The sequence below is a fragment of the Puntigrus tetrazona genome, chromosome 5 (genome assembly GCF_018831695.1).
Source record: "Puntigrus tetrazona isolate hp1 chromosome 5, ASM1883169v1, whole genome shotgun sequence".
Taxonomy (NCBI): Eukaryota; Metazoa; Chordata; class Actinopteri; order Cypriniformes; family Cyprinidae; genus Puntigrus; species Puntigrus tetrazona.
Window position 1 is genome coordinate 29,098,735 of NC_056703.1, and position 21,572 is coordinate 29,120,306.

A 21,572-nucleotide genomic window follows, 5' to 3' on the forward strand; every position below is an offset into this window, starting at 1 on the left:
CATATGAATGACTTCATATGTGAGTCAAGGCAGGTGAGTGAATACTTTTGGCAATATAGTGTGTGTGTGTGTATATGTGTGTGTGTGTGTCTATACTGTATATATGTTATTTTCAAGTGTGCCATTTACAAAAGTATTTTTTTTCTAATTGTATGTATACATATGTTAGATATGATAGACAACGTACGTTATATTGTTTTACTGCACAGAATGTTGTTATTCAGAAACTGCCTAAATCCCTCTGAATGCTGAAAGAGTTTAAAGAAGCATTTCACTATAAAGGAAATCATTTACTCTCTCTCATGTTGTCTTTTTTCCATGCAGTTACTGAGTTAATAAAAAAACATCAAAAAAAATCTGTCAATCTATTTATCTATCTATCTGTCTATCTGTCTATCTATCTATTTGTCTATTTGTCTGTCTGTCTGTCTGTCTGTCTATCTGTCTTACACTCTAGTAGACAAACTAGTCCACTAAAGTCCAATGAAAAGCGGTGCGTGAACTTTTCCTCCTGACTCACTTTCAGGAGCAGGTCTTCAATAAGTAGATCTCAGCAGCCCTGCAGTGCCAATTGAGTGTGAAATGAATTCACTTAGACTTGCAAAAGCTTTTGGGTTCTGTATATGTGGCAACAGTCCAACTGCTTACCCTAAAGTAAAAAATAAATAAGTACACATTAGGTTCAGAGTCAATCTCTCACTCAAATTGATTCAAAACCCTCCTTCCATGTTTAGTAAGGCTAAAGTTAGCTAATGCAATTCTAAAACCTGAACCCCAAGGATCAAACCTCACAGAATTCACCGCCCGCAAGCAAATGCAGCATCTTATAGAATATTCCAATGTCGTATCTCTGCTAAATGTTCGATAGAGCTGCTGCCGCTGATGACCTTGTACTTTATTACTGACCAAATATTCAGTCTTTAATTCATTTACTCAAGTAAAAAGAGTTTTAGTTTTCCGAAGCAGGAAGAAGCCACAATGCATGGTCTTTATGTCCACTCAAATGAATAATGAAGCGAGATATCCCTAACGAAGAGAAGTACACTTGAGCATACTTTAATGGAAATGGTTTATTATGGAAATAATATACTGTAAAATCATGTATGTGAGACTGAAGTGAATCTAATGTTATCTGTATCATGGTTGGGTTAGGGTTTATGGACTTTCAGTTTGTTTCACCTGGTTTTCCTGGTTCTGGATTACACTTTATTTTGATAGTGCACTCTAGACATTCTACTGACTATAAATAACTTTGTAAGTACATGTCAAATACATATTCTCATTAATTTGCAATTACCTGTCTCTCAGAGTAGACTGTTAAGGTAGGTTTAAGGTTAATAGAATAAGTTAAGCAATATAGTTGCAACCACTGCTAGTTAACATAAAAAAAATGCAATTATCTGAAGTTTAAAGTTCAAATTTTAAGTAGAGATGCTCTGATCCACATTTTTGCTTCCGATACCAATATGATACTAAAGTAAAACGTAAAAAGTGTTGAATTGCCTAATAAACCGTATACATCCCTGTGACTAACCATGTTCCATACATAACGATGTTCCGTACAGATGAAGTTTTTATCTTTTGAAATGGAAATTTTTAACTGTCGCATTGCATGGCAGTGACCAATTAACGCCACTCTCACTGAGACAGGCAGCAGAGATGCAGATGTTTGCCCATCATCTGCGTGCAGTGACGGTGTTTATATTGATAAGGGGGTCAATCAATTTGAATACTGTAGCTTTTTAAATTGTCTTTCTTTAACCAATTAAACAAGAACTATAACTCAATTTATTGTGTTGTTATTTCAGAGTCAACTTTTCATTTAAAAAGTAATGTTATGTTGTCTGTCCTCATAAAAACACATCACACGCACTCCACACACAATGAAAGTAAACACGTTAAATGTCCTGCCCTTTGTTATTAAGCTGGTTTGAGTTGCCACAGTCGTTTAAACATGTAAAATGACACAATTAAAATAACATGGTATTGTTGGTTCATGCAAACAACAGCTGTGGTGAATAGGATGTAATACTAACATGAAATGTTAATGGAAACTGCTCCAGAAAAAAATATCATACCTTCATGTATACCTACAACAACATAGTAGCATATTTGATTTATTGGTACTGCACTTTTATTTCACATGTTTCACAGTTAAAAATAATCAATGCAATTTTAGTATGTTTATACATAAAAATAAGTGTACTTCTTTGAAGTGTGAAATAAGTGCACTTTTGAAACACTAGTGACTTTATTTATTCACAAAGTAACTGAAATGTCCCTCTGTTAGAGCAGTTAAGTGGCATTTGTTTGATGTTATATCATTACATAAAATCAAGGTTTTCATTCCATACTTTTGAACATTCAATACACTTAAGCACACTTTTTTTACATTGGATCACACATTACTGACAGACTATTAATATGTATTGCCTATTCTAAAGTGTTACCCTTATTCTTATTCTTATTCCTATTCTTATTATCAGTTTCCTCCATGGAGGCATTTCCTTATTTCACTCATCAACGAAAATGCTATGTAAAACAGTCAGTCTGTCAGTCAGTTCATGCCACCCACAGCCGTTCACTGGCTGACTGACTGACTGATGTTCTTTGTGCAGATTACACTAGAGTTTTCTCAAACTGGCAAGCTCTAATCTGATTTCTACCAGTCTGACAGGAAACATGTTTACAAGCTACTAAGTGACAATGAACACTTCTGAGCGAGAACTACTTGCTAGCCGAATTTAACAAAGTCTGTCAGGCTTTGTTTGAGGCACTTAGTGATTGAGATATAGAAACGCATGTCTGAATATTCTGAATATTTTAATAAGGATATTATTATATTCATATATGTATGCATGTACTGTATATATATATATATATATATATATATATATATATATATATATATATATATATATATATATATATATATATATATATATATATATATATATGTATTTTTCATCATATGTTGTTTTCAGCACAAGGGTATTATTAAAGTATCATCGATTAAGATTTAACTCTCTAGACAATCTCTATCTGTCAAAATGTTTTAGGATTTTTTAAAGATTTCAGGAGCCCTGTCTGGTTACGACTATTTAATTAAAGGCCTCAAATATTGATTTGTTTGTCTGGAGTTCTCACATTTTCAAGAAGAGAGGAGCGTTACAGAATTTCATAAAGTTCTTGGAACAATATTGCAAAAGATTGCAATTGGCTATTTAATTAGACAGATCTCATGAAAAGCCAGTATTTTATATAATTTTTCTTCCTCTCAGACTTTTTTTGGTAATGAAAATGGTTTGATCTCAAAAGAGAGTTTGACCTCGTGACATGCATTATGAACACTATGCACTTGAGCCGTTTAATCCAAAGGTTGCTTGCAGCGGCTCTCATTCTACTTTGGGCACTTGTGTTCGTTTAAAATAACAGTGTATCTCAGGCAGACACACACAAGCGCTGTTCTGTGTGTGAAATGTTACGGTGCTGAAGCCAAAAGAAACAAGCAATTCAAAAGAGCTTTTGCTAGTGTGGTCATTATGGGGTCATCACCACTACTCACGGTGGGGCTCATGATTATGCAAGTAGTAGTGCATTTCAAATCGTAAAAAAATAAAAATAAAAATATACTGCAGATAATGAAATAATAGGATGCTTTCTAAAAGGACTAATTCCTAACATGTATGCATGTGTTTACTAATGTGCTAAAGTGCATGTGGTGTTTATAAAGTACACTTTTTAAACATACTTCCTTGATTAACTAGGTTTGCAATAACATTACCAAATAATAAATAACAGTACAAAAAAAAAAAAAAGATAATACATTTAGCGCCTTCCCTACGGTTTTCCTATGGTTTTCATTTGCAGGTCTCCTTTCATGCACAAAATGCAATGCGGTGTCAATGCTCTCTGAAAAATAATTTACTAAGCCTGAAAGTCATTTTAGAAATGATAATTATTGAGAGCAAATTAATACAACTGAAAGGCATGTATTAATTTGATTTGCTGTCATTGTGGTAAAATGGACTCAGATAACACATACTCAATTCTACAGAAATGCTGGCTGGGTTCATGTGATATTAAATAATTTCCTGGGTACTGTTTTAATCAAAATTATAAAACACATTTATAAATGTATTCAAAATTATACTACAAGGCTGTTAAATGCTTGAATCGGAATCTAAGGTGTATAATTATTTTCAGGAAATGCATGGCTGAAATAGTTAAAGGCAGGTCTTGACCATATTTATATTTTTTATATATCATATCATATATACATATCACTTCACCAAGTATTTCAAGTGAAAATGACTTTTTAAAACATACCTGCAGTTATTGCTGAACAATTAGGTCACGCTAGATAATGAAAGCAAACATTCACATACGCTTGCAATAAAATATATGTTTTTAACATTTTGCCGTTTTGTTTGATTAGGTTGTCTTTTTCTACTTTTAGGACTATAACTGGTAATGTTTTGAGCTGGAGGAAGTGTCTGGGCGTCCCTACTTAGACGGATGCCCCGCGATAAGCAGAAGAAAATGGATAGATATAATGACGTAACTCTGTTACTGTTTTTGGGAAGTAACTTGTAACTATAATTAATTACTTTTTAAAGTAACGTGCTCAACACTGGTCCTTATGCTTTAGATGCTTTTACATACTGCATAAGTGAAGTGTTCTCAATTCAGACTTAGACTCAGTTTTGGCCGAATGACCAATGAAATGTATGTGGAACCAGTACTCTTCAGTCTGTCTATAACAGCATTAAGCACAGCCGCCAGGTTTCTAGAGGAAACGCAGTGGGATCTCAACACTCAAGCGACACAATTATCACTCGCCTTCCTGAGTCCCAGCGGCTGCAGCAGCTGTTCACTGTCGCAGGTATATTTCTAGGTGTGTGATTATAAATCGAGCTCTGTATCATCCCTCTGCACACCGTGAGCAACACATGCCTGTTATTTCTGATGCTTTATTTGGAGAGGACATGGTTCAGCTCATTTCCATTACAGAGGACACAGTACAAAACAATTAAATAAATATACATATTTTTATGCATATTATAAAAAAGAAATTAAAAATTACAGAGAACGAGGAGAATAATAGCTGACCTCAATTCAGTCAATCAACATCCAATCAATGCTTAATTTGACATTATTAAATAACTGAAACAATTAACAAATTAGCATTTCTAACTCCTGATTATTTGCAAATGAAGGCTAATTGTTTAGAAGGACTGCTGAGACACACACCATGTCTTTGAAAGATGACAGCAGTGAGTCATTTCTCATCTGCTTATACAGAGAAAACTGGCTCCACATTCACTTGCAAAATTGGCACCGGTAACAACTTGGGTACCTCAGGTAAAAGATGATCATATCATTCTCTGACATTTTGAACTGACTGTGCATGATAGAGAGAGCTTTTTTCTTTCTTTCTATCTATAATAACATACAGTTTTTGTCCAGATTACGTGCAAAATTGGCAACCTGCAAAATAGTTTTTCTTTTTATATTAGATCGAGCAGGAGACACTAATTAGTGCATAATTATATCACTGATGATATAATTTTTCCAAAAAATGCTAGTGTAAGTAAATGATGCTGTGTGCTGTCATATAAAGCCAGAAGTCAACAGGCCAGTGCGCATGAATGCTGCATAAAAGAGCACTGAATCTAACACCTGTTTTACCAGCACAGGAAAAAAGACTTGAAAAGGGCATCGTACCTGCGCCTTTAATCTTGAGAGAAGGGAGAACAAACTTTCAAGGTGGGAACTACAGAGTTATTTTCCAGCCTCAATGTCAGCAGAGAACTCTTTGATTCTGTGACACACAAACAAAATTGCTCCAGCCTGGTTAACTAGACCTACATCAGCCACTGCAAACGAACCTCCAGGGCTTTGTTCTTTATACTTGGATTACTGGATTTAATTGTTGACAACAGGATTCACGGTCACATTTAAATGTGATTGTCACTCCCAAAACATTGCAAACTGTGATGATGAGAGAAAGCAGACTGATATGATGGTAGACTAATGAGTGTTCGTAAAGGAGCCCATGCAGGCTGATTATTTAGCTGTTTTGAGATTATTAGTAAAGGTCAATAACCATGTAAGCCTGGCTGATTAACAGAAGTGGTAGTTCCTCCCTATGTCATTAACTAACAAAATGTGCTGACCTTGTCCAAGGACAATGCAATCACAATGCGCATACTATTTATACTATTAAACGATATTGAAAATGACTAAAACCTAGAATTTAGGGTGGATAGTATGCACATTTGGATGAAGGCCATGTTTTTTTATTTTATTATAAAATATTAAAAATATTCTCTAGAAACTTTTGTCATATTTTAAATAATGTTATATAACTGAATAAGCCGCTAATGTCCATATATGATATGATAATTAATTGATGATCGTGGTATTCAGTGCTGGAGTTAACATAAGTAATTCAAATTATGTAATCAGATTAATTTTTTGTAAGTAACTAGTAAAGTAACGTGTTGATTTATCGTTAAAACTATAATAATAACAATAATAATAAATGAATATCTTACTTTTTGAAATACATAATGCCTGCTGCTTTGTTCACCCATGTATTTACTAACAGCTCTACTATCCCCATGACAAGAAAAATCATCAGTAAGTGCGTTTGAGAGAAGGAGGTGTTATGTTCGCTGTGTAAACACAATGCTGGTGGTATTGAAACAAAGTAAATTCTGGCATCATTTACTCTCCCTCATGTTGTTCCAGACCTGTATGAGTTTCTTTTGAATGAAAAACGTGGGTCAATAAAGGCTGTGAAGATAAAGACAGAAAATGGAAAAGCATGATGGTCAGCAAATTCATTCAATTCAAGAGTGCGACTCAGACAGGATGGACATTTTACAATTAAGTCAGTATGTGAAATGTCATGCCAGTTAGGTATTGCAGGGCCAACTGCAAGTCACCTTATCGGAAAGTGGAAGCATTTAGGAACACAGTAGCAACTCAGCCATGATGCTGAAGACCACGTAAAGTCACAGACTGTGTTGCCAACTGCTGAGGCACTTGGTGCGTAAAAATTGCCAATGCTTTGCTGATTCCAAAGCTCAGGGGTGTCCAAACCTGTTCCTGGAGAGCCACTGACCTACGGAGTTCAGCTCAAAACCAAATTAAACACACCTGAACCAAATAATCAATGTCTTCAGACCAATTTGAAACTTCCAGGAAAATGTGTTGGAACTGTTTGGAGCTAAAATCTGCCATAGCCAAAGAGTTCCAAACTATAACAGTGTGGAGCTTAAAGGAATGGGTTTCCATGCTGAATACCCAGATCAAAAACCTCGCATCAACGAGAACAATGCATCAGATAGACTGCATAAAGAAGCCACGACTGAACTATGGAGCAGTGGATACCTGTTCTGTGAGTCTGGTTTTGGCAGATGCCAGGAGGTCTTTATCTGCCTGACTGCACTGTGCCAAATGTTGATGGAGGAATAATGATCGAACGATTTGGGATAGACCCTTTTCTATTCCAGCAAGAAAGTCCATAAATATATGGTTGGATGAGCTTGGTGTGGAAAGACTTGAATAACCCAAACAGATCCCTGACCTCCACCCCATCAGCTGCCTTTGGAGAGACCTGAATAGAGATTGCAAGTTCACAAAACTACTGCATGAATAGGTAAAAATTCCCACAAAGACATTTTGCCATGGGGTGTGGGATCACATTTTCATTAATCTTAAGATGAGTCAAATGACACATGAACCTCTTGAACACACAAGTGTACTGATTTTTTTTCTGTTATAAAGCAGGTATATCTAATGATGGGCATGCATGGTTTATTTTTTTTCTTTCCGCTCTTCAATCAAATCCTTTGTCACTCTCTTGTGCCTGCTATAGCATCAAGAGAGAAGGAAAATCACTGTTTTAGCCATTGATGTGTAGGAAGTCCTGTGTCTCTGTGTGTAATATATACATATATATATATACACATCATATTATATCTCAAATAAATAATTAATATCTTTTGGCCGCATTATACATTTGTAAAACTGCATTATCTTCAGTTAGACAGACTAAGATAACAATCAAAGATAAAGTGCAGTGGATATGTGATAGATATTCTAGTTTTGAAAAGATAACACACATATTGAAAAGATAAAATGCATAAAGACTGTCATTATCACAGCAGGATTGTAAACAGGCTGTTATATAAAACCTAGATGCTTTGTCAATAAAGCCTCAAAATGTATTCAGCAGTCTTTGTATGAATAACCCAAAATTCAATTCCATGTTTTGAAATGTAACTTCTAGCAATTGTTAGATTTTGCTGTGAAACCATTAGTGACGCAAGAAAAAAAAAAATTTCAGATGAACATCACAAAACATCTTCTAGAGTAGTTTCACCTCAAAAGAAGACGAAAAAAATAATTTGGCGTAGACAGTGATATGTGCGTTATGAGGTATAGGAGCAATATCAATCTTATTCACCTTCATACTATATATTTTCAGCGATGATTTTGTAAACTGTTATCTGTGATATAATCTTTGTTTTAAAACAATAATATCATTAGGCATCCCTTAGGCCCGGACAAGTTGTTTGACATTTGATAAAATATTGAGTCACAGCTTTTCATTCTCAATCATTATGATGTCACACCGTATGACAAACATGAAACAACCCGAACAAATGCACAAAACAGAGCTGCAAACTAGGCCAACTATCTCAACAAGGCACATCAACGGCTGTCCTCCGAGTCCTGTAGTTTCTCTCATCTTTGCCAGAGATGCCACCAGGAGAACGTCAGCGAGCAAGAGAGACAGAGCTGTAAGACTGCTGTGAACATCCAGATCAATTTGAAATGTAATCATAAAGTTCTATTCTTCCGGGAACTTACACAGCATTGAAGCTGGCATTACATTTTAATGACTAGCAAAAGCATAATCCGACACAGTACTTTGAAAGAGCTACGGTCCAGTTTACAGCATTCAGCAGCCAAAGCTGACATCTTGTGAATAAAGTTATCTGCCGCCACTTCTTGAAATGCCAGGAATATTCCTGCATTAATCTCTATTTACCATGGAGGTCTCACTTAATCACAAATGCTTCCTTCACGCTGCACTTTTTGGACTGCCAAGATTGCAATTCACTTCAAATTTAGCAGCGCACTCCAAAAGCTTTTATTACTACTTTAAATTATGCTTTTTTTTTTTAAACTTAGCCGCTTTTAACTGCTGGTGTGCTGGGGGAGAATGGTCAAGCCTGCACAACATTCGCATGAAAAATTAAAGGCAGGTTGTGTTTGACAGGCATGTGGAGAATTAATGAGACTTTTTATTAATTTCTTTCTCCTGTGAAACGGAAAACGTAGATGCTTAGCAGAATGTTCACACTGCTCTTTCCCATGAAGTTTCCATTACCAGAGAGGGCCATAAAATAACGCTTTCAGAGTTTTAGCTCTCATTTGAGCGTATGCTTGGTTACATGACAAACAAAACCTGTTTTTGTACTGTCATTGAAAATGACGTACCATATTTTCTAAAAGTGACACAAAAGTTACAACTAAATTTTCAAGAATGTATTTATTTATTTATTTGTATGTATAAAATGCAGTGGTTCCTAACAAGGTTTGGTTGAAACCATATAGGGATATGGTTTTGCTCTTTTGTGACACTGTGTCAGTAAATATATGTGATATATATTTTTACACACACATATACACACAACCCAGTCTTCTTTCCTGTGTTCTTTTGTCAAGTCCTATCCTACATGGATATATCTGTTTTCTGCTATCCGTGTTAGATTTTTTATGCTAATCCTTCTTTTAATAAACTCACTGGAACTGGATCCAGCTCTTCCTATTTATTTATTTATTTATTTTTATTTCACCATCTCTTACAATACTGTAACGTAGTCTGGGTAATATTTGGTGTACTTTTTAAAGTAATTAATGAATTTACATTTGTAACAATACTATATTATTATTATTATTATTATTATTATTATTATTATTAATCTGTCTTCATGCTCAATTCTATTGCATTTAACTGATTTTATTATTCGTGATTTAGGATTTACCTCTTCTTTTCCAAATCAGACGATGCGAGCAAGCAGCTGAGAAGTTATCGATATAATATAGTAGTGAATTACTGGCAGTTGTAAATAAGTTTTATTGGTTTAATTTGCTTTTTATGCAATTTTATCAAATTGCTACAGCTATTTCCTTGCTGAAGTAGTCAGTGTCCTGAAAGAAAGATGTGGATTGCAAGGTTGATGCAGCATTAACTTATTTGAGCATTTGAGGAGTTTTATCTGATTCCATGCCTAAAAGTTCTTGTTGATAAGACAAACGGTGTGAATTGCTAGTTTTGAAATAAACAGATTTCATATGTCTTTCACATTTTTATTTCATCCATGTTTTACCAAAGCTCCCAAATCTACTCTTTCAGTGTGTCAAGGACATTGAGTCACTTTTTATGCTTCAAATAAAGAGCTGAGGGTTGCTGACACGCCATAGTCTCTCAGACAGTCTGATCTCTTCACAGATACTGAAACAGCTTACCTTCACAACAGATTAGAGCCACTAATTAATGACTCTCCTTCATAGTCTCACAATCACACCATTAACCCTTTGATGCATCAATGACAAAGAGAAAAAAAATCTAAACACTAAATAATTCAGAACAAAAATATAATCGTTTTTAATCTGGAATTTTAACTAATCAACGGCACGCATTCTCTACATTTGCACTGAACTTTGATTACCGAACGCATTTTTAAACATTATAATCTCTTTGAGAAGTATGTTACAGAGGAAAGAGGATATCTCCAACTTCCTGAGACCGCATCATCACCCTTCATATCCCTACTCTGCTGCAACATGAGTCCTTGCCACCTAGCTGAATAAACAGCGTCAGCACGCAGAAAAGCGAGGTGGAAAACTAGTGAAATGAAATACCTATTGTCGATCTGGAGCTTGCTGTGCTTGCAAAAGAGAGCCTGGTGAATTCTACCCATTGAGGCCAGCAGGGCCTGTGTTGTCAAGTCTTCAGCATTCTGCAGAATCTTTGCCCTGTACTAGCTGGTCATGAGTGGTGCCAAGACGCATCGTCATAAGAGTATGAAACCAGAAATCAGGCTGGCCTTATTGTGAACGCGTTCATTCTTTAAAAATAAGACCTTTATTCTGAGCAAGTTTATCAGAGCTCAGGCCTCAGGGAGTTTGTTCAGAGTAAATGTAATGTCGTTAAAGGCTGGGTAGGTGATTGGTAGGTGAAGTTTTTTTATGCTGTTTGAAAGTCTATTCACATTCTGATAGCATGAATGAATGAATGACTAAAGCATTTTATATAGTACTTTATTGTGTTTTACATGTAAAGGGATTTCTCCTCAACCACAACCACTAATAATGCACATCCTTATTTTGCTCAGTTCGACGTGTTCCTAGGTTAACATATTTTGTTGACCCTTGAACAATATTTGAAACCAAAAATTTAGTCTTGACCACATTTCTACACCTAAACCTAACCTTACCCATTAGTATTTCCTAAATTTAATGATAGGTGCATGACACTGAGGTACAAGCACCAAACACTGATTGTAAGCCTAAACTTCACAAAAACGATATAAAATGGTTCTTCAGATGTGATTGGCTAATCGCAATGTAATTCCAGGGTCAACAAAGATGTATAACTCAGCAAAATCAATCAACTAATTCTGCCACTAGTAAACACTAGGTTAGGTGGACTACATTTATTTGTATGTAATCATATATGCCTGTGGACGTGTGTAGGACCATAACATGTTCGTTCAATCAAAATGTTTGCGCTGAACATCAAAATTGTCTGGGCTAAGTTCCTGTCCAATTTCTTTGCACTTCACTTGTCATCTCATTTACATAGATCAGGGATGGGAAACTTTGACAGTGACGAGGGCCAGTATTTCTTCTTCTTTATACCAAAGGGCTAGATTACTAATTCACATCTTCACACTTTTACCATATTTAATATTCATGTCTGTTGTCCATCAAGCTCTTTCTAAGAATATTTAAAACTTATAGTTTTTAGCAAAGGGTTAAGGGCTCTACTCTCATGGTCACACAATGGATTTGATTATGTCCCTCTTTCTAATAGTCATTGACATTATCATTTCATAGAGAATTTTGATTAAGCGGATCATAATCAAATATTGTTCCTTTAAAGCATACAATAAATATGTGGTTTAATTAGCAGAATTGTTCTTTAAGAGGTCATTGTAGAAAATTGGAAACAAGGAAAAACTGTAGATGTAAATTTTACTGTAAATTTGAGTGTTTGATACAACTGACCATTAAATGATTTTATCTCGACTTAAGACATGGGTATCTGTGGAAATGCCCTACAATGGATGAATTCTTATTTCTACTCATTTCCTGTGGTGTCCCACAAGGTTAGATCTTACCACTTTTACTGTTAGGATAGATTTTGGACAAATATGATGTGTTGTTTCATTCTAACATTCATGACACTCAATTGTATTTGTTTCATGAGTTTGCTCTTACAAATAATAAACATGAATATGCGTTGACTCCCTGGTTTCATGGTATAAATGTACTTTTGGACACAAAATATGTATCAACAAGTACATATCACTGCAGTTTCCAAAGGGATTGAACAGTAAAACTCTCTACATTCTCCCTATATAAACCTTTTATTTTGTGTCTTATAAATGTATTGAAAGTTTTGATTAATGAAGCGCTATTGTCACACTTTTGCTTGAAGAATATCATGTTATGACTTATTAATGTTATAACATCATTAATGTGCTTGGATATTTGAAAACTGATGCTTTTGAACAGTAGCATCACACGTCCAGCTTCATATCTATGGGTTTTCATGCAGACGGTAGACTTGTTCGAGATAGATCACAGAGTATGCAGACGCACTTGCGAGGCAAGGAGCTCTGGTTCAAATGCTGTGTACAGACAAAACAGTTCAAATCGGTGTAACAGGAAGCAAATATATGAAATAGCACAGCTGCATCAACAAATGCATTTTTATATCAGTTTTGTATCTGTTAACACCATCAGGTAGGTTTAGGGTTGGATTTAGCGTGGGACATATTTTCAACATAATAAAACAAAGTTTTAGCGACAGTCCACAGATATTTATATTCTGAACCACCACAATACTTACCTATATAATAAAAATGTGTCAGTTTAAGCGGTACTGGTAGACATTTTTCTGTGAACTGCAGCAAAACATGCAGTAAGGCATGTAAAAAGTGTTGCACAGAGATACATATTTTATGAGACCAGGTTGGTATTTGGTATGCTGTTTGAGCAGAGGGCTCGAGCTCTGTATTGTTTGCTGGAGCCCACAGTACTCCCCTATAGGTTAGTACAGAAATAGTTATGAGTGCTGAGTAGGGGTGGAGGCTTTCTGGAAAACTCTCAATGAACAGAGTTAAGCGTGTATACATACACACTTCTTATTAACTGATTACTGATTGTGCTCCACATGTGTTAATTTATGATTATTATCTCAACATGCTCAAACCTTTTTTTCATTTTAATTTGTTTACTACTTTCAGTGCCTTGGGGTGTTTGTTGGTCTGTCATGGATTGAGGAATGATTATATTTTGTCCCTCTATAATTAGTGGTAAAGCTAGATTTAACCTGGGTACATCATCCCCTTTGAGAAATGCCAAATAAAAAAATAAATAAATGGGTGTTGTGACTGAAGCAGACTTACTCAAGAAGTAGCCGAAACGCTAACAAGGTTTTATTTACACAGATGAGCACGAAAAGCCTATGGCAGAGGAATCGGGGAGTATATGGACTTTAGAAAGTCATTGACCTGAATCACAGCAATACTGAGCACAGTTCTTATCTTTTCCAGGAATCAGGAGTAAAGAGAAGACGGAGATCCTGGAGCACACACCACAACCACAGAGGACACTGACAGGGACACAGAAAGAAACACAAACGGTAAGGTGAGTCTTTCATCAGCACTTCACAAGAGAGAGTCTGTGTTTCGTTCATATAAGCCTAGACATTGACTGACCTGTGGAGTGTGCTTATATAGAGCTCGTGGTGATTGGCTGATGAAGTGCAGGTGTGACTAGTTAGAACTTCGGTGAGAGAGGTCGCTGTGATTGGGTGCTGGCAGAACCTGGCAGATCCGTCACAGGTGTGATCTGTAACTGTTTTAAAAATGTATTTGTAATTAAGTGAAGAATTGTGGCTAGGAGTAGACTTTCTTAGCACGTAGACTTGAAGCAGCTCATTTTTTCCGATGAGATTATTGTAATTAACTTTATTACGTTACTCAAACAAAAATTTAGACAGATTACAAATGGTTCGAAAAGCAGCTGCAAGACTGCTGACAGGTACTCTTAAGAATGACCACATCGTCCTTCTTTTGAGATTATGGTTACAAGTACCTTATAGAAAACATTTTAAGATTTGAATTTTTGTTTTAATTCTACCTATAATAAAGCCTCTCCATACCTTGCTGCTCATACATCATATTCAAGTTCAAGAGTCAAAGAGATAATGTCAGGGTGTGGTAGAGAAAGGAGCCCACTAAAATGAGAGATCGCAATTAAGAGTCTTTAATAATCTACAAAATGGTAAATTCAGTTAGGCACATGCACGCACACTCTTAGTATAGCGTCAAGGAGACCAGACAAACTTACATTGAACAGAACATCAACTTGAAATGGGGAGGTAATGACTTAATTAACGACACACATGAACATAATGACATGATTAACAGAAACTGGGTCACACATGGAGACAAAAACCAAACAGTCCAGGGGCGTATATATAATTAAGCTCATTATACAAAACTTTGGTCAACTTAGCTGTTAGGCGCTTCGTAAAGTTGGAGTTGAAGTCAGAGTAATCTATTTTGGTAGCAGAATTGCCTAATTTTTGTAAACATTTGATAGCAGAATTGCAAAATGTGCAACATTACCTCAAAAACAAGGAAAACAGCATCTCATAAAATTGATATTTGACCCTCTGAGGTCGATGGTTGAAATTTTCTGGTTTAACGCTTGTTCTCACTCTCCATGTGTTTATTGAATAACAAAAACTGACTTCATGTTTTTGAATTTGAAGCCCCATTCTGAAGAAAGCACCAACTAATGGTCCGAATCGATATTTAATCAATAAACCTGCGGCGTTAATGATACTGTTCAGGCCGAGCATTGAAAGTCCTCTTGATCACATGAGAAATTGCTGCAGCGCTATGGTGGCTTTGATTACAGGCTAATATCAAATGGCTCTGATCACTGTTGACGGCTGTAAACAACAGGTGAAAGTAGCTCAATCTGCTGGTTTCGGGGCCGCACATGCTGAGCATATGGGACATGGCCTTAATTATTTGATTTTTTTTTATTTTCTTCATGAGAACTCTCAACCATGTCATATATCGTTAAGCAAATGAATCAATTGAAATGGGAGAAAAAAAATTTTTCAATGCCAGTATTTTCAAAGTCACTCGTTTTCTTGTGGTTATGTTCCAATTTTATTTTAATTAAGATCATATTTAGAAAGAAAATGGCAAAGAAAGGCCATATGCTAATATGCCAATCATAAGCGGTGATTCACATGAGTAATTGAAGGTCCAGAATAGCAGCTATAAAGTATGTAGGCGTTTCATTTTTTACATGCACCAACAATGAACAGGGGTGAATTTAGTGAACTGGGGGCCCCAGGCAAATATATAGAATGGGGCCCTATCCATCTGCACACATTTACCTAGAGGTTTCTTTGTTGTTGTGATGATTACTGTTGCACAGTGGTTGTGTCTATTGTTTCTACATTATTTCATATACATGTGATTTTTACATTTTAACATATCAGACATTTTAATTCTTTCAGGTAGACCACAAAATAGCAATCGATTTACTGTTGAGTAACCAATTTTTTAAGAGAACAGATGAGTCAGTATAAATTATTATATTACTTATTATATTTACTTACACTCATGCTGTCGTCTGACAAAGCTTAGGCTATAAATAAGATGAAGACAACAGCTGTGCTGCGATTTCGGCTATAATCGCATGTAAAATTAGAGAAGCAACATATCTGTGTTTTTAAAAGCATGTCTCTTTTCAGCCACTAGCTAGATATAGGCGTGCGCAGCAGGAAAGCTTACATTTGTGGGGCACTTTCAGATGCATCATAGTTTAATTCGCTACAAGAAGGATGCACAACAAGCATGCTCAATTCAGACACGCAGACGGTTGTCGTGGTAATAAAAATAAACATAAACCACTCCCGTGTCCGTGCCTAATGCACATCTCGTATATAAAAAAGCATTTTAGGGGGCCCTTGGCTTTTGGGGGCCCAAGGCAGTCGCATATAAAGCGTATACATAAAATGAAAGGCCAGACAACAAAACCGCAGTGCAGCAGAGAATTAAATATTGACTTTTTTAATTTCACCGCAGTGTATAAATTTTTGTACTATATTTTTAATCCAAGCTGATGTGAAATCTATATGAGGCATTGAGTACCTTTCTAATTAAATCTGATATGCATCTATTAGCTTGTTTTAATTAGATTTTTTTCTCAGTAATGAAAGTGAAATTTCTGTGTTTACGGCACTCCACCAATCCATTGTAAACTGATGACTATATATATATATATATATATATATATATATATATATATATATATATATATATATATATATATATATTTCTATAGTTTTCTGTAGTCATTTGTACAACATTGGTTTTGCTTTAAAGAGCGAGACCTTTTGGGGTCTCGTATCCCACCTTTAATTAGTTCATTTTTGCGACAGCACATTTTTCAGGGTAAAAATTAAATTGTGGAAATTAGTTTACTAAATGATAAAACTTGAATGACTGCTCCATTTATGCTTTAATTCTTACTTGTAACAATGCATTGCATTACTGGTAAGTATTACTTTTATTTCTAGTAAGAATTGTATTAAGGAACTTTCTAATCATAATTGTTACTGAGAATTGAATTTAAACAGCTGGGGGATATCTTGATGGCTGCAGTTGTAGATCTCTCTAATTGAAATATGAAGCAATCTATTCTTCAAATTAGAAAGCTCTCTATTTGCCATTGTTACTAATATGAACTGAATTGTAGAGCTTTTTAATTAAACTATTACTAGTAAAAATGCAATTTTGACAAGTAATGCTGGGAATATTTTATTTTAAAAAAATTTTATACGACATGTTATAGTTCTTTTTGTTGGCTTTGAAATGTGTTTATACATTTACTGCTGAATATACTGACAAGCATTTATGGTAAGCTACAATATAATTTAATATAATATCAATAAAGTACTTGCAATTACACAATAACGTTTGTAATATTTACATTACCATTCGTTGTGCACTGGTGCTGCATGCTACAAGGTTATTGGCACAGATGCAATTATCATTTTTTTTTTAACGATAAAACTGAGAAATTAAGATTTAAAATCCTTTAAATGTAATATTAACACCAACTGTACTATGCATAAATGTACTTTTATATATGTTATTTAGTCATTTGGTCACATCAAAATATACCAAAACATTTTTAATTAATTTAATTATTCATTCAACTTTGAAACGATTACAAAGTGCTCTTTTTTTTAAGTGTGTAAAGTGGCAAGATAAGATTTCCACTGCAGCATGTTATCCTGACGCCACACATCCATTGAGGATTAAATGTGATTGGCTGCGGCTGTCAGTCCCCCTGAATGACCAGAGCCTTTGGAGACTTTCGCACCACTGCCGTTTGACTTGTCTGTTTGCCGCTGACCCCCTGCCACGTCTGCAAACAGTCGATAATTAATGCCTTAGGCCATTCGGAGGCTGATTGATTGGCAGGCCTGAAGCCTGGGGAGAGATTCTAGATCTCAGCTGGCCCATGACAGCCGTCCAGACCCCCATCAGCGACTCTTCCTGCTCTCAGGATCAGGATTAGAGCGTATTTTAGCTGATTCTCGCATCGCTGCACGTCAAAGGCATGTTCTTTCCAAACGCGCCTTCAATATGGACATGTACTCGATAAGCAGGGGAATGCTGTCAGCGTGTGTACATCAGTGAGATGGGTACGCGACTCTGGGCTTTGCAGTCCGCATTTTAATAAAAATATTACATTACATTTACGATTTATAATCTTTGCTTTTTTACTGACTTGTCTTTCAACAGAAATCTCAGCAGACAGTGAGGCTACATATCAATACATATGCAAAGAATCTCTAAAAAAGGAAAAGACATGCTCTGAATGCTGTTTTGCAGTTTTGAATGAATACATTGATGTTTATATATACATTTTTGGTGCTAAATTAATACCAGTGCAAGCATTTTCCGCTATTTTGATTACTTTGTCGGAATAGAGAAAATACACTTTTACAATACGTCATGTAATTAACAGCTAACAAACTGACAAAGAAAACGGCATTAAAAATAATCAACCAAATGAAATGTATTAATTTATTATGGTTAAACTTACGTATTATGTTCATGTTGTATTGCAAAACTATTTTCCTGCTGTTGAGGTGGGATACGGGTAAGTTTAGGTAGTTACAGGTAGTGCAAAATAAAAATGTGCATGCAATAAGTGCACTGTATTAAATGATTCATTTAAATGTAAATACATACTAGCTAAAGCCACCTGATTATAAATTGGACCCAGATTGCAAAAATGTCACGGGATCTTTAAAGATAAAGCAGTTAACAGGCTTTATTGTCAGTCCATTGTAAGGGTTCTTGATGAAAGAAACCAATGAAATAAGCAAGTGGTCTTCAGGAAAAAATAAAAAAGCTACAAGAGTGCAGAATGTGTCCTTTAAATCATTTAGACTAGCTAAACAATGCAGACGTCTGTTTGGCAATCAATAGGCTCGACTGGCCGAACAGCATGCTAAGTGACAGTGCTGACATTATTAAGTCATTGGATCAGTACCTCGGTATAATTGCGGAGACAAAATGGCAGGCCTGTCAGTCAGAAATGGGAAATTATGTGAAAAGAGATTGTTGCACATGATGACAGGACCTGTCTATGGGATGACCTGACGGAGACTCCGCTGTCTGTGTTTTTCGCTGACAGAGAAGCTTATCAGAGCGGGTTCAGGTGAAATAGTCTGACACAGTCTTTCTCTTCTCCTTCCAAAACATGACAAAAACAAAGCTGTGCTTGGCGGTGTCAGACATATTTCAACAATTTCCCAAAAAACATTTGCTTTGTCACTAAATTTGAAGAAAAACATTTGTGTGCATAGCCTGAATAGACATTTCATTTATTTAAAAACAAAAAAAAAAAACGAGTGTTCTGTTTTTCATTGTAGGTGTACCCAACTATAGCAATATTAGGTTTCTCTTCACTCAAGATGGTTTAGCATAACCTAAGATGAAAGCTTCATCTTGAAAAATGTAATGGTCCTAAAACAAAGCCCTGTTGCACTCCTATATAAAAATACAGTACGTATGTGTATCTCCGTAAATTAGAATGTCGTGGAAAAGTTAATTTATTTCAGTAATTCAACTGAAATTGTGAAACTAGTGTATTACATAAATTCAGTGCATGCAGACTGAAGTCTTTTACTGAAGTCTGTGGTTCTTTAAATGTTTTTTTTTTTTTTTTTATCACGTTAAACAAAAACCCATTAATTCACTATGTCAGCAAAAGGTCTAGAATATGTTCACACAGAACAAGGCATTAATATGTGCCTTATATTTACTAATAAACAGCCAGTATGCTAGTAACATGCATGCTAGTCAAAACGTAGAATTCGTTCTTAAATGATATTTGTACATCTGTTAATATTCTTAGAGTGATAACGTTGATATTTCATGGGAAAAAAAAATGCACGCTTAACTCATTTAACACTTTCTGTAACAAAGTGATTTTTTGTGCATTTGTTGACTTCTGTTTGCTGAGTTTGCATAACATGCTTTAAAAAATAAATTCAGTAGCTTTTGTACAGTATTGAGTGGATGGGAATCTGATGCAGTGCTATAACTTTACTCCGGCTGGCGAAGCATGACCTGCTGGTATATAAATCTGATTAGTTCATACTTGTTTGTTGATACTCACACCCTTCAAACCGCATTGTAAAGTAAATTGGAATTGCTAACATGACTTCCCTTTACATCACGTGTGACATGACTGCTGCGGTACAGCAATGATTTAGAGCAAAAGCGTGTTCACCATCGTAACTCCTAGAGGCAGCACAGCCACGCATTCAATGCGTTATTCGGCTCTCTGACTCTCTGAATTTCATCAATGCAATTGCATGTTTCTAATCGATATCCAATACAGCAAGATGAAACATGCAACCCGGTCACACACTGAGTGCTTTGTTCTTGCGGTTTATTTATTTACTTATTTATTCGTTGGCTGTACTGGGAAAATGCCATAAGCTATCATTATATTGCGAGTAAAAAGCATGTTGCAAAGGCCAGCAGGAATGCACTGATAATGTACTGATGGGTACAGCTCATCTATAATGGAGAAGCGGAGTGCTGAGTGTTTCCAAATGTGTTCTGGAGCTTCAAAGTTTTTTTTATTATTTTTTTTTTTGTCACATGCACTTGAATTGTACATACACACAAACTACTGAAACATATTTATAAAATATTACGCTTATAAAAAAATATGCTTTTATTCCTGCAGAAGAATGTCATACACACCCGGGATGACCTGAAGGTGAAATTCCAGAAAAACTTGTCCAAATGACTATTCTGGGATTGCACACTAGCAGGGCTTTCCTATGTTTTTGTACATTTTTCAGATTCCAAAATTGCAGTGTGTTATTACCTCGACACAGCTTCTGCACAATTAAAGTGCATTAAGCGCACGATAGTTATATAGTCTACTATACCAGTTTATTACAAAACAGTTGCATGGTGTTTTATTTATATATCTATTCTTCTATCCATCCATTTATCCACAGGGGCTCTTATCCATTAAAATAACAACTGCGATCCCTTATGACCGTTTCGGAAAGTAAACGTTTTGAAAACCTGTTAACTTTCGGAGAGTTGAGTCTTTTTAGGAGCAATATATTGGATGGTAGGATTCCTAATGTAATAATGAGCGGCCTCATATACATGTTTTATCTCAAGACTAAAAAAGCACAGTTCTGTTGCAGTATTTTCCTGTATTTTGCATCATCCATTGTTCTTTCTATTTTAACAAGATCCCCACTGATGAAAAGGTCCTCCTGCGTGATGATTTCGCTCTGTGCTAAACTCTGGCAGTGCCGTTTGAAGTATGGTCAGCCTTGGGTTTGTTCCACAGTTGAGTTGTGTTTTGGCTAAAGATGCACGTTTTGGTTTCATCTACAAATTGTTTTCCCACAGAATGTTTTTTTTAACCATGTTATATCAGGTATATCCTTTTTTAAAATGTGCCATGCCAACTCGTTAGCTAAAGTTTTGTTCACATAGTTGCTAGTTGCTATCTTTTTATAGCTCTCTTTTATAGCTATCGCAGCTCAGGGTTTCACAATACAATGTTAAAAGATGGAACTGCTGGGGTTATGAGTTGATGAAGAGGATATAACGTATCATGTTAAAACGTAAAATTAAAATAAATAAATGGCACTGTGTTTAGTTCAG